The sequence below is a fragment of the Callithrix jacchus genome, chromosome 1 (genome assembly GCF_049354715.1).
Source record: "Callithrix jacchus isolate 240 chromosome 1, calJac240_pri, whole genome shotgun sequence".
Classification (NCBI taxonomy): Eukaryota; Metazoa; Chordata; class Mammalia; order Primates; family Cebidae; genus Callithrix; species Callithrix jacchus.
In genome coordinates, this window is record NC_133502.1 from 186300138 (window position 1) to 186313436 (window position 13299).

The 13299-nt window shown below is 43.1% G+C and overlaps 1 protein-coding gene across 9 annotated transcripts in view; it reads left to right on the top strand.

Moving 5' to 3' along the window:
* Positions 1–13299, top strand: part of CACNA1B (calcium voltage-gated channel subunit alpha1 B) — a 247612-nt gene that overhangs the window by 75076 nt on the left and 159237 nt on the right. The gene's annotated exons all lie outside the window — the stretch shown is intronic.

A 13299-nucleotide genomic window follows, 5' to 3' on the forward strand; every position in this document is an offset into this window, starting at 1 on the left:
TTTCTCCACAACCTCTCCAGCATCTTTTTTTTTTTTTTTCCTGAGACAAGAGTCTTGCTCTGTTGCCCAGGCTGGAGTGCAGTGGCATGATCTCAACTCACTGTAACCTCTGCCTCCTGGGTTAAAGCAATTCTCCTGTCTCAGTCTCCTGAGTAGCTAGGATTACAGGCGTGCACCACCACGCCCAGCTGTGCTTTGTATTTTTAGTAGAGATGATGTTTCACCATGTTGGCCAAGCTGGTCTCGAACTCCTGACCTCATAATGCACACTGCCTCGGCCTCCCAAAGTGCTGGGATTACAGGCATGAGCCACTGCACCTGGCCTTGACTTTTTAATAATAGCCATTCTGACTGGTGTGACATAATATCTCATTGTGGTTTTGATTTGCAGTTTTCTAATGATCAGCAATGTTGAGCTTTTTTTCATATATTCGTGGGCCACATTTATGGCTTTTTTTGAGAAGTATCTGTTCATGTCCTTTGCCCACTTTTTAATAGGGTTATTTGTTCTCCCAGCACTATTTATTAAATAAGGGATCCTACTTAATAATAAGGAATATATCCTAGCTTGAGTCCTAGGTATTTTATTTTTACTTTTTTTGTGACAGTTGCAAATGGGAGTTATTCATGATTTGGCTCTTGGCTAGCCTGTTGTTGGTATATAAGAATGCTAGTGATTTTTGCACATTGATTTTATATCTTGAGACTTTGCTGAAGTTGCTTATCAGCCTGAGAAAGTTTTGTGCTGAGAAGATGGCATCTGCAAACAAAGATAGTTTGACTTCTTCTGTTCCTATTTAAATACATTTTATTTATTTCTCTTGCCAGATTGTCCTGGCCAGAACTTCTAATACTATGTTAGATAGGAGTGGTGAGAGACATCCTTGTCTTGTGCAGGTTCTCAAGGGGAATGCATTCAGCTTTTGCCCATTCACTATGATATTGTCTATGGCTTTGTCATATATGGCTCTTACTATTTTGAGGTATGTTCCTTTAATATCTAGTTTATTGAGAGTTTTTAACATGGAGGGATGTTGAATTTTGTCAAAGGTCTTTTTTGCATCTATTGAGATAATTGTGGTTTTGTCTTTAGATCTGTTTATTGATTTGTGTATGTTGAACCAAACTTGCATCCCAGGGATGAAGCCTACTTGATTGTGGTGGATAAGCCTTTTGAAGTGCTGCTGGATTTGGTTTGCTGGTATTTTGTTGAGGATTTTTGCATCAGTGTTCATCAAGGATATTGGCTTGACATTTTCTTTTTTTGTTTTATATGCCAGGTTTTGGTGTGAGGATGATGCTGGTCTCATAGAATGAGTTAGGGAGGAGTCCTTCCGTTTCATTTGTTTAAAATAGTTTCAGTAGAATTGGTACCAGCTTGTCTTTGTACCTCTGAGAATTCAGCTGTAAGCTCATCTGGTCCTGGGCTTTTTTTGCTTGGTAGGTTATTTATTACTGCCTCAATTTTAGACCTCATTATTGGTCTTTTCAGGAATTCATTGTATTCTGGGTTCAATCTTAGGAGGGTGTGTGTGTTCAGGAATTTATTCATTTCTTCTAGAATTTCTAGTTTATGTGTATTGAGGTGTTTATAGTATTCTCTGATGGTTGTCTGTGTTTCTGTGGGGTCAGTAGTGATATCCCCTTTATTGTTTCTGATTGTGTTTATTTGAATCTTCTCTCTTCTTTTTTTTGTTAGTCTAGCTAGTGGTCTATCTATTTTTGTTTTTCAAAAACTAGCTCCTGTTTTCATTGATTTTTTTGATGGTTTTTTCATGTCTGTATTTCTTTCACTTCAGCTCTGATCTTGGCTATTTCTTGTCTTCTGCTAGGTTTGGGGTTTGTTTGCTCTCGGTTCTCTCATTCTTTTTGTTGTGATGTTAGGTTGTTAACTTGAGATCTTTCTAACTTTTTGGTGTGGGCATTTAGTGCTATAAATTTCCCTCTTCACATAGCTTTAGCTGTGTCCCAGAGATTCTGGTATGTTTTATCTTTGTTCTCATTTGTTTCAAAGAACTTTCTGATTTTCTGCATTAATTTCATTATTGCCCAAGAGTCATTCAGGAGCAGGTTGCTCAGTTTGCATGTAGTTGTGTGGTTTTGAGTGAATTTCTTTTATTATTATTATTTTTGGAGTACATGTGAAGAACGTACAAAATTGTTGCATAGGTACAAACATGGCAGTGTGATTTGCTGCCTTCCTCCCCATCACCTATATCTGGCATTTCTCCCCATGCTATCTCTCCCCAACTCCCCGCCCCCTGCTGTCCCTCCCATATTTCCCCCTGACAGACCCCAGTGTGTGATGCTCCCCTCCCTGTGTCCATGTGTTCTCATTGTTCAACACCCACCTATGAGTGAGAACTTGATTTTCTGTTCTTGTCTCAGTTTGCTGAGAATGATGGTTTCCAGGTTCATCCATGTCCCTACAAAGGACAGGAACTCATCGTTTTTGATGGCTGCATAGTATTCCATGGTGTATATATGCCACATTTTCCCTGTCCAGTCTATCATCGATGGGCATTTGGGTTGGTTCCAGGTCTTTGCTATTGTAAACAGTGCTGCAATGAACATTTGTGTGCATGTGTCCTTATAGTGGAATGATTTATAATCCTCTGGATATATACCCAGTAATGGGATTGCTGGATCAAATGGAATTTCTATTTCTAGGTCCTTGAGGAATCACCCACACTGTCTTCCACAATGGTTGAACTAATTTACACTCCCACCAACAGTGTAAAAGTGTTCCTATTTCTCCACATCCTCTCCAGCATCTGTTGTCTCCAGATTTTTTAATGATCGCCGTTCTAACTGGCGTGAGATGGTATCTCAATGTAGTTTTGATTTACATTTCTCTAATGACCAGTGATGATGAACATTTTTTCATATGTTTGTTGGACTCATGTATGTCTTCTTTTGTAAAGTGTCTTCACCCACTTTTGAATGGACTTGTTTGTTTTTTTCTTGTAAATCTGTTTTAGTTCTTTGTAGATTCTGGATATCAGCCCTTTGTCAGATGGGTAGACTGCAAAAACTTTTTCCCATTCTGTCGGTTGCCAATTCACTCTAATGACTGTTTCTTTTGCTGTGCAGAAGCTGTGAGGTTTGATTGGGTCCCATTTGTCTATTTTGGCTTTTGTTGCCAATGCTTTTGGTGTTTTGGTCATGAAATCCTCGGCTATGCCTATGTCCTGAATGGTTTTGCCTAGATTTTCTTCTGGGGTTTTTATGGTGTTAGGTCTTATGTTTAAGTCTTTAATCCGTCTGGAGTTAATTTTAGTGTAAGATGTCAAGAAAGGGTCCAGTTTCTGCTTCCTGCACATGGCTAGCCAGTTTTCCCAACACCATGTATTAAACAGGGAATCCTTTCCCTATTGCTTGTTTTTGTCAGGTTTGTCAAAGATCGGATGGTTGTAGATGTGCTGTGTTGCCTCTGAGGCCTCTGTTCTGTTCCATTGGTCTATATCTCTGTTTTGGTACCAGTACCATGCCGTTTTGATTACTGTAGCCTTGTAGTATAGTTTGAAGTCCAGTAGTGTGATGCCTCCCACTTTGTTCTTTTTGCTTAGAATTGACTTGGCTATGCAGGCTCTCTTTTGGTTCCATATGAAGTTTAAGGTGGTTTTTTCTAGTTCTGTGAAGAAGGTCATTGGTAACTTGATTGGGATAGTGTTGAATCTGTAAATTACTTTGGGCAGTATGGCCATTTTCATGATATTGATTCTTCTTAACCATGAATATGAAATGTTTCTCCATCTGTTTGTGTCGACTCTTATTTTGTTGAGCAGTGGTTTGTAGTTCTCCTTGAAGAGGTCCTTTATGTTCCTTGTTAGTTGTATTCCTAGGTACTTTTTTCTCTTTGTAGCAATTGCGAATGGCAGTTTATTCTTGATTTGGCTGTCTTTCAGTCTGTTATTGGTGTAGACGAATGCTTGTGGTTTTTGCATATTGATTTTGTATCCTGAGACTTTGCTGAAGTTGCTGATCAGTTTCAGGAGATTTTGGGCTGAGATGATGGGGTCTTCTAGATATACAATCAGGTTGTCTGCAAATAGAGACAATCTGACTTCCTCCTTTCCTATTTGAATACCCTTTCTTTTTCTTGCCTGATTGCTCTGGCTAGAACTTCCAGTACTATATTGAATAGGAGTGGTGAAAGAGGGCATCCTTGTTTAGTGCCGGATTTCAAAGGGAATGCTTCCAGTTTTTGCCCATTCAGTATGATATTGGCTGTTGGTTTGTCATAAATAGCTTTTATTATTTTGAGATACATTCAGTCAATACCTAGTTTATTGAGAGTTTTTAGCATAAAGTGCTGTTGAATTTTGTCAAAGGCCTTCTCTGCATCAATTGAGATAATCACTTGGTTTTTGTTTTTGGTTCTGTTTATGTGGTGAATTACGTTTATAGCCTTGTGTATGTTGAACCAGCCTTGCATCCCTGGGAAGAAGCCTACTTGATCATGGTGGATAAGCTTTTTGATGTGCTATTGCAATCGGTTTGCCAGTATTTTATTGAAGATTTTTGCATCTATGTTCAGGATATTGGGCTGAAATTTTCTTTTTTTGCTGTGTCTCTGCCGGGTGTTGGTATCAGGATGATATGGGTCTCATAAAATGATTTGGGAAGAATTCCCTCCTTTTGGATCGTTTGGAATAGTTTCAGAAGGAATGGTACTAGCTACTCTTTATATGTCCAGTAGAATTCGGCTGTGAATCCATTTGGACCTGGGCTTTTTTTGGGTGGTAGGCTCTTAATTGCTGCCTCAACTTCTGCCCATGTTATTGGTGTATTCAGGGTTTTGACTTCTTCCTGGTTTAGGCTTGGGAGGATGCAAGTGTCCAGGAATTTATCCATTTCTTCCAGGTTTACTAGTTTATGTGCATAGAGTTGTTTGTAATAATCTCTGATGATGGTTTGTATTTCTGTGGAATCTGTGGTGATATCCCCTTTATTGTTTTTTATTGCATCTATTTGGTTATTCTCTTTCTATTTTATTTTATTTTTTTGATACGGAGTTTTGCTCTTGTTACCCAGGCTGGAGTGCAATGGCGTGATCTTGGCTCACCATAACCTCCGCCTCCTGGGTTCAGGCAATTCTCCTGCCTCAGCCTCCTGAGTAGCTGGGATTACAGGCACCCGCCACCGTGCCCAGCTAATTTTTTGTATTTTTAGTAGAGACGAGGTTTCACCATGTTGGCCAGGATGGTCTCGATCTCTTGACCTCGTGATCCACCCACCTTGGCCTCCCAAAGTGCTGGGATTACAAGCTTGAGCCACCGTGCCCAGCCTTTTTTTATTAATCTGGCTAGTGGTCTATTTTGTTGATCTTTTTCAAAAAACCAGCTCCTGGATTTATTAATTTTTTTGAAGTGTTTTTTTTGTGTCTCTCTCTCCTTCAGTTCTGCTCTGATCTTAGTTATTTCTTGTCTTCTGCTAGGTTTTGAGTTTTTTTGATCTTGCTCCTCTAGCTCTTTCAATTTTGACAATAGGATGTCGATTTTAGATTTCTCCTTGCTTCTCATGTGGGCATTTATTGCTATTTATTTTCCTCTAGAGACTGCTTTAAATGTGTCCCACAGATTCTGGTATGTTGTGTCTTCGTTCTCATAGGTTTTGAAGAACATCTTTATTTCTGCCTTCATTTTATTGTTTATCCAGTCAACATTCAAGAGCCAGTTGTTCAGTTTCCATGAAGCTGTGTGGTTCTGAGTTAGTTAGTTTCTGAATTCTGAGTTCTAACTTGATTGCACGGTGGTCTGAGAGACTGTTTGTTATGATTTCTGTTCTGTTGCATTGGAGTGATTTACTTCCAATTATGTGGTCAATTTTCGAGTAGGTGTGATGTGGTGCTGAGAAGAATGTATATTCTGTGGATTTGGGGTGGAGAGTTCTGTAAATGTCTACTAAGTTTGCTTGTTTCAGGTCTGAGTTCAAGTCTTGGATATCCTTGTTAATTTTCGGTCTCGTTGATCTGTCTAATATTGACAATGGGGTGTTAAAGTTTGCCACTATTATTGTGTGGGAGTCTACGTCTCTTTGTAAGTCATTAAGAACTTGCCTTATGTATCTGGGTGCTCCTGTATTGGTGTGTATATATTTAGGACCGTTAGCTCTTCTTGTTGCATTGATCCTTTTACCATTGTGTAATAGCCTTCTTTGTCTCTTTTGATGTTTGTTGGTTTAAAGTCAATTTTATCAGAGATGAGAACTGCAACTCCTGTTTTTTTTTTAACTCTCTATTTGCTTGGTAAATCTTCCTCCATCCCTTTATTTTGAGCCTTTGTGTATCCTTGCATGTGAGATGGGTTTCCTGGATACAGCACACTGTATGGTTTTGGCTTTTTATCCAATTTGCCAGTCTGTGTCTTTTGATTGGGGCATTTTGCCCATTTACATTTAGGGTTAATATTGTTATGTGTCAATTTGATCCTGCCATTTTGATGCTAGCTGGCTGTTTTGCCCAATAGTTGATGCAGTTTCTTCACTGTGTTTATGCTCTTTACCATTTTGTATGTTTTTGGAGTGGGAATCTCCTGGCCTGGCTCCCTGTGTCAGTCCCCTTTTTAATCAGATGAATGGGTGACTGTGTCTCCCAGAATCTCCATTCGCCAGCTAAAACGGTGCCCAGAACCTTGTATTTTGTATGGAGAACCACCGTGCCAGGGCGCTGGCAAAACAGCTGTGCCAGCCAAAACCTCCAAGGGGGCCAAACCAGCCATGCTGGCGACCCATGGGGCTCCTCCGCCTGGGAATCTCCTTGTCTGTGGGCAATAAAAATTTGTCTGGAAATGCAGCATCCACTCACCCTTCGCGCTTTCGCTGGGAGCTGCAATCCTGAGCTGCTCCTAATTGGCCATCTTGGATTCCCTCCCTATTATTGTTTTTGAGGCAGAGTCTCTCTCTGTTGCCCAGGCTGGAGTGCAGCGGTGCAATCTCGGCTCACTGCAACCTCCGCCTCCTGAGTTCAAGCTAATCTCCTGCCTCAGCCTCCCGAGTATCTGGGACTACAGGTATGTGCCACCATGCCTGGCTAATTTTTTTGAATTTTTGGTAGAGACGAGGTTTCACCATGTTGAACTCAATACCTCAAATGAAGTATTGAGGTATTGAGTTCAACCAGGTTAGGCTGGTTGAACCCCATACCTCAAATGATCCGCCTGTCTTGGCCTCCTAAAGTCCTGGGATTACAGGTGTGACCCACTGTGGCCCACCTAAAGTTAGTATTGTGTGTGGATTTGATCCTGTTATCATGATGTAGCTGGTTATTTTGCAGACTTTTTATGTGGTTGCTTCATAGTGTCACTGGTCTGTGTACCTTACTGTATTTTTGCAGTGGCTAGTAATGGGTTTTCCTTTCCATATTTAGTGTTTCCATCAGGAGCTCTTGCAGGGCAGGTCTGGTAGTAATGAATTTCCTCAGCATTTACTTGTCTGAAAAGGATCTTGTTTTTCCTTTGCTTATGAAGCGTGGTTTGGCCAGATTTGAAATTCTGGATTGGAAATTATTTTCTTTAAGAATGTTGAAGTAGTCTAACAGAAGAAAATGTAAAATTATTTGAGTGTAAATAATAGAAGTCAATATTTATCATGATGGGTCACATAGATATATATGTACATTTATATATATATATATATATATATATGAGCTTTTTCTGAGGCTATATTTAAATTATTTTTAAACATAAAGACACTGAAGTATACTTGACTTTTGGTTTTCAGAACCATCCCTTAGTGTCTTCAGGCACCTCCCTGATGTCCTTGGCCCTGGGCTTTAGTTATCCTCTGATGCCCTGCAAAGGTGGCTAATGTGCTGTGGTTTTTCTGTGTTAAGAATAGTCCCGGTATTGTTTTATTGGTGAATCGCTGAAAAACAGAGGAATTTTTGATTTTCTTTTTTATTTTATTTTTTTTTAATTAAAAAAATTTTTTAAATTGCATTTTAGGTTTTGGGGTACATGTGAAGAACATGTGAGACTGTTGCATAGGTACACACATGGCAGTGTGATTTGCTATCTTCCTCCCCATCACCTATATCTGTCATTTCTCCCCATGCTGTCTCTCCCCAACTCCCCACCCCCCGCTGTCCCTCTCCTATTTCCCCCCAACAGACCCCAGTGGGTAGTGCTCCCCTCCCTGTGTCCATGTGTTCTCATTGTTCAACACCCACCTATGAGTGAGAATATGTGGTGTTTGATTTTCTGCTCTTGTGTCAGTTTGGTGAGAATGATGGTCTCCAGGTTCATTCACGTCCCTACAAAGGACATGAACTCATTGTTTTGATTGCTGCATAATATTTCATGGTGTATATGTGCCACATTTTCCCTGTCCAGTCTATCATCAATGGGCATTTGGGTTGGTCCCACGTCTTTGCTATTGTAAACTGTGCTGCAATGAACATTCGTGTGCATGTGTCCTTATAGTAGAACGATTTGTAATTCTTTTGATATATACCCAGTAATGGGATTGCTGGGTCAAATGGAATTTCTATATCTAGGTCCTTGAGAACCACACTGTTTTCCACAATGGTTGAACTATTTTATACTCCCACCAACAGTGTAAAAGTGTTCCTGTTTCTCCACATCCTCTCCAGCATTGAAAAACAGAGGAATTAAGTTATATTCCAGGAAGGAGAATTAGTTTTTGTGTCTTCTGTTGAATCAATGGCATTCTTTTGGGGAAAAAAGAAAGAATGTTGAATATTAGCCTCCAATCTCTTGTAGCTTGTAGGATTTCCATGGAGAGGTCCACTGTTGATGGGGTTCCCTTTGCAGGTGGCCCTGCCTTTCTCTCTGGCTGCCCTTAACATTTTTTCTTTCACTTTAATTAACCTTGGAGAGTCTGATGATTATATGTCTTGGGATGATCTTTTCATGGAGTATCTTATGGGGTTCTCTGCATTTCCTGAATTTGAATGTTGGCCTGTCTTGCTAGGTTGGGGATGTTCTCCTGGATGATATCCTGAAGTACATTTTCCAACTTGGTTCCAATCTCCCTGTCTCTTTAAGGTATCCCAATCCATCATAGATTTAGTCTCTTTATATAATCCCATATTTCTCAGAGGTTTTCTTCATTTCTTTTCACTCTTTTTTCTCTATTAAAACAATTTTTTAAAATTTTTTCTTCTTTTCTCTCTCTCTTTTTTTCCATCTTCTTTTTATTTTCCAGGAGACTAGATACTTGTTTTGGCATTTTTTCCATTTTGACCGCCTGTCTTATTTCAGAAAAATAGTCGTCTAGCTCTGAGATTCTTTCCTCTGCCTGATCTATTCTGCTATTAATTCTTGTGATTGCATTGTGAAGTTTTGTAGTGTGTTTTTCAGCTCTTAAGAGGTTGGTTATATTCCTCTCTAAACTGGCTATATTGGCTGTCAGCCCTTGTATTTTTTTTAATCATGATTCTTGGCTTCTTTTGCATTGGGTGACCACACGCTCTTTTAGCTTCATAAGTGAAGTTCATTATTACCTACCTTCTGAAGCCTACTTCTGTCATTTCAGCAATCTCAGTTTCAGCCCAGTTCCGAGCCCTTGCTGGAGAGGTGTTATGGTCATTTGGAGGAAAAGGGGCACTCTGGATTTCTGAGTTTTAAGCATTTTTGTGTTGATTCTTTCTCATCTTTGTGGGCTTATCTACTTCTGATCGTTGAGGTTATTGACCATTGGATGCGGTTTTTGTGTTTTGTTGTTGCTGTTTTCTGTTTGTTTGCTCTTCTTTTAGCAGTCTGGCCTCTCTTTCTCTCTCCCTCTCGTTTCCTGTTGCAGATGGGGCATTGGATGCTTTTCCTTTGTCAGTGACTTGCTCTCTGTCTGCCCTTCAAACTGCAGACTCAGGGCCCCTCTGGCACGGAGTGCTTCCCTCCGTTTGTCTCCTTATTCTGTCTCCTTTCCTTGCTCTTCTGCATCTGGAGCTCCTTCTGTTTCACGTGGCGTTGCTTGCTCTGCTCCTGTCAGTCTCACACCCTCTTCCTCGAGGCTCTTGCTCCTCGCGTTCTCCTCCACATTGGAGATGCTGCTTGTGCTTGACTGATCTCCCCTTTTTTCATCTGCTGAGTGGTTTCAGAAGATAATTTTATTTTTTATCTAAGAGTTCTTTTTTCTCCTTTCGTTTTGTTTTATTTTGAGTTGTTTGTTGCTGTACTTGGATCCCTGGACCTTTGTTGACTTTTCCTCCTGGGTACCTGGCAGACACTGAGGATTCACTTGCATTCAGGACCCACTGGCCTCGGCTGTTGGTTCACCATGGGCTTGGGGCCTGGGGCCTGGTGGGGAGGAGACGAAGCTGTGCCTGAATCTCCACATTCTCAGAGCTGCTTGGTGCCTCTGACTGCCCTCTACCTGAGGACTGGCTGTGTCCCCAGCCCAGGCTTGCCCATAACCTGTGCTACCCTCTGTCCGCCCTGATGCCTGTCAGCTGGTTGAGCCCTGCTGAGCTCGGCACTGCACTGTCTCATTGAATCCCACATCACCTTGTGAGGTACAGGTTACCATACTGTTTTCAGGTGAGGAATCTCCAGGCTGTGTGATGGGTGCGAGGGCCAAGGGTGACAGTCATGAGGGCCTACATCGCCTCGTGCCTTAGCCTCACACCGCTTCTATTACCCCATGTGGTGAGCACAGCAGCCACGCTGGAAGGAAACACACTTTCTTGTCTGTCTCCCCACTGGCCTCTAGGAGGGTTATTGAGGGCAGGGATGGATCTTGGTCATTTTGTGTTTTCTGGGCTTTGGTTAGGACCTGAATTCCTGTAAGTTTTTTTTTAACAAATGGGTGTTACCCAGGACTAGCAAAGACTCTGCCTTAGGGCACAAGAAAAGGAAATCTAAGTACTTGCATGTAGTCAGGCTCTGTTCTCACCAGCCCATCACTGTGTCATAATTCATAGGTTAATGTAATATGAAGTTTCTCCCAAGCTTGAAGATACATCTTTTTTCTTGAAATAAGCTTTTTCAGTATAAAGAATATGTGCTAATTAAGTGAAAACTGGAAAATGAAGAAACTGAAAAGAAGCCCAATCTCTCTTGGTTTCCCCCACCCAAGCAGTGATTCCAGAGATGCTTCTGCATTTCCTGTAGACTCCCTGCTTTTACTGGAGTGGACTGGAGCACACAGTGGCTTCTTGCTGTGCTTAGGTACCTGTGCCCCTTCCCCAGTGACCAAACGCATCGGTCTTGGGTGCTGCTGGGGTGGCTGACCTGGGATGTGAGGGGCTGTACCCAGCTCTCCTCTAGCAAGCAAGAGTCCCTCTGTTCTTGCTCAGTCCCCTGGCTCTAGCTCCTCTGGCTTCTCTAGAGTGCATGTTTACAGAAAGGAACTGGTGGACTTTAAGGGCAATGTCTGGGGAGTGTGGTTCTGTGCCAATATGTTGGCGTGACTGTGGTTGTGCCTGTGACAGGTTTGTGTGTGGTTGACTGTGTGTGTTGTATGGCAACGGGAGATGTGTGTGGCCCATTGTGAAAGGGCGGCATTCCTATGAGGCCCTTCTCATGGCAGGGGCTGATTGGTTCCTACCTGGCCGGCGGGGATGGCCACAGAATCCCCTTTGGAGAATTTGCTGCTTATCTCTCTGGCCACGTGTGTGTGCAGACACAGTGGTTTACATGAGTCACGTGTTCCCTTCCCTCCTTCCCAGAGTGGCCCTGTTTGTGCTGAGGAGTGTGTCTGTGTGAGCATCTCACTGGATCTTCAAAAGTGAGCACAGTCGGGCTGGATGTATGCTGTGAAGCGCGTGTGTGTGTGTGTGTGACTCCTCTGTTCCTGTGTGACTGTGTGTGGGTGCATGGGGGGTTTGGAGTGTGTGGGCTTGTTCTGTGCACAGCTCTGCCCATGTGTTGTCCCTCCTTCTCTGCACTGCACGCCTGCCTTCCTCCTGCTCCACTGCTGCCTCTGAGAGGAGTGGCCATTTCTGGCCTTCAGCAGGGCTGGCCACATGCCACTGAGAGCCTGGGCGTGCACAAGTACACATGTGTACAAACACACAAAGTGCACATAACACACTGCCTACGCACCTTCTCTCTCCTGTGCCACTGAGAGCCTGGGTGTGCACACTTATGTATGTGTGAACAGACAGAAAATGCATGTAGCATGCTTGTCCACACCCTGTGCTCTTTCGTGCCTCTGAGAACCTGGGTGTGCACACGCACACGTGTATACAAACACACAGAAAGTACATGTAGCATACACCTCTCCCCACCTCCTCACACAGGGACCCCATGCTCAACCCCAGATATCCAAAGCCCACTGAGACACCCAAGGCTGGAGCACAGCTGTCTGTTCTCTTAGAACACTGACAGGCACGCACATGACCAGGCTGTGTATAAACTAAGAAGCCCTTATGCAGGCAGATGTGCACTCCTGCAGAGACACACAGCCAGCTCCTGTGCAGAGGCACATACAGACAGCCTGCTCTCCTGCAGACATACCCGAACCCTCCCAGCACCCACAGAGACCCTTCCCTCCTGCAGAGACACACAGCCAGCTCCTGTGCAGGTACACACCTGAACCCTGCTGTACCCACAGAGATCCTTCCCCCAGTTGTTAAGCATTGATCAAACCTCTCTCAGTGTGAGGGGCTCAGTGGTGAAAAAGACAACATGGTCCTGTCTTCATGGAGCCTACAGTCTTGTCTAGGAGTTGGGTGTGGCACAGGTCAACAAGAAAACACAGTGACAGCTGGTGATGTGGTCAGGGCTGCTGTCGAAGGTGAGCCGAGAGCTCTGTTCTACAGTGTGCCCAGAGCAGGTAATCTGTGCAGGTGACATTAATGCTGAGACACAAAGCTGTGTGGGAAGGAGTCCAGCTGAGGGATGCATTTCACACTTGGGGTACTGTGTGAAGGGCCAGGACACAGCAGGAGTGGTGTGCGTGGACACGGGAGAAGGCTGCTGGGTTGGGTGGTGAGTAGGGGAGAGAAGCAGTCAGGCTGGAGCCTGGACAAGGTTTCCAACAGTGAGTATTATGGATGTTGAATAGCCATGGACCACGCATAAACCGATGAGCTTGGCTGTGTTCCAAAGAGGCAGCCCATGAGTGCTGACCCCTGTGTCCATGAGGGAGAGAGAGAGTGCCAGATGCTGCAGAGCTCCGTGGGCTATGCTGAAGAGATGGGATTTAGGGAGGGGACTAACTCAGTCAGATTTATGTCTTTAGGGGAAAAAGTTTCAGATGCTCGTGGAGAGTGGCCTGGGGGCATCAGGGCTCTGCTCCTAGAAGGTGGCCAGGGATACTGGGGACCAGAAGACAGTGAGCTCAGATCATCTACTTCAATGTTGCTCTCCCATCTGGCACCCAGTAACCATGGAG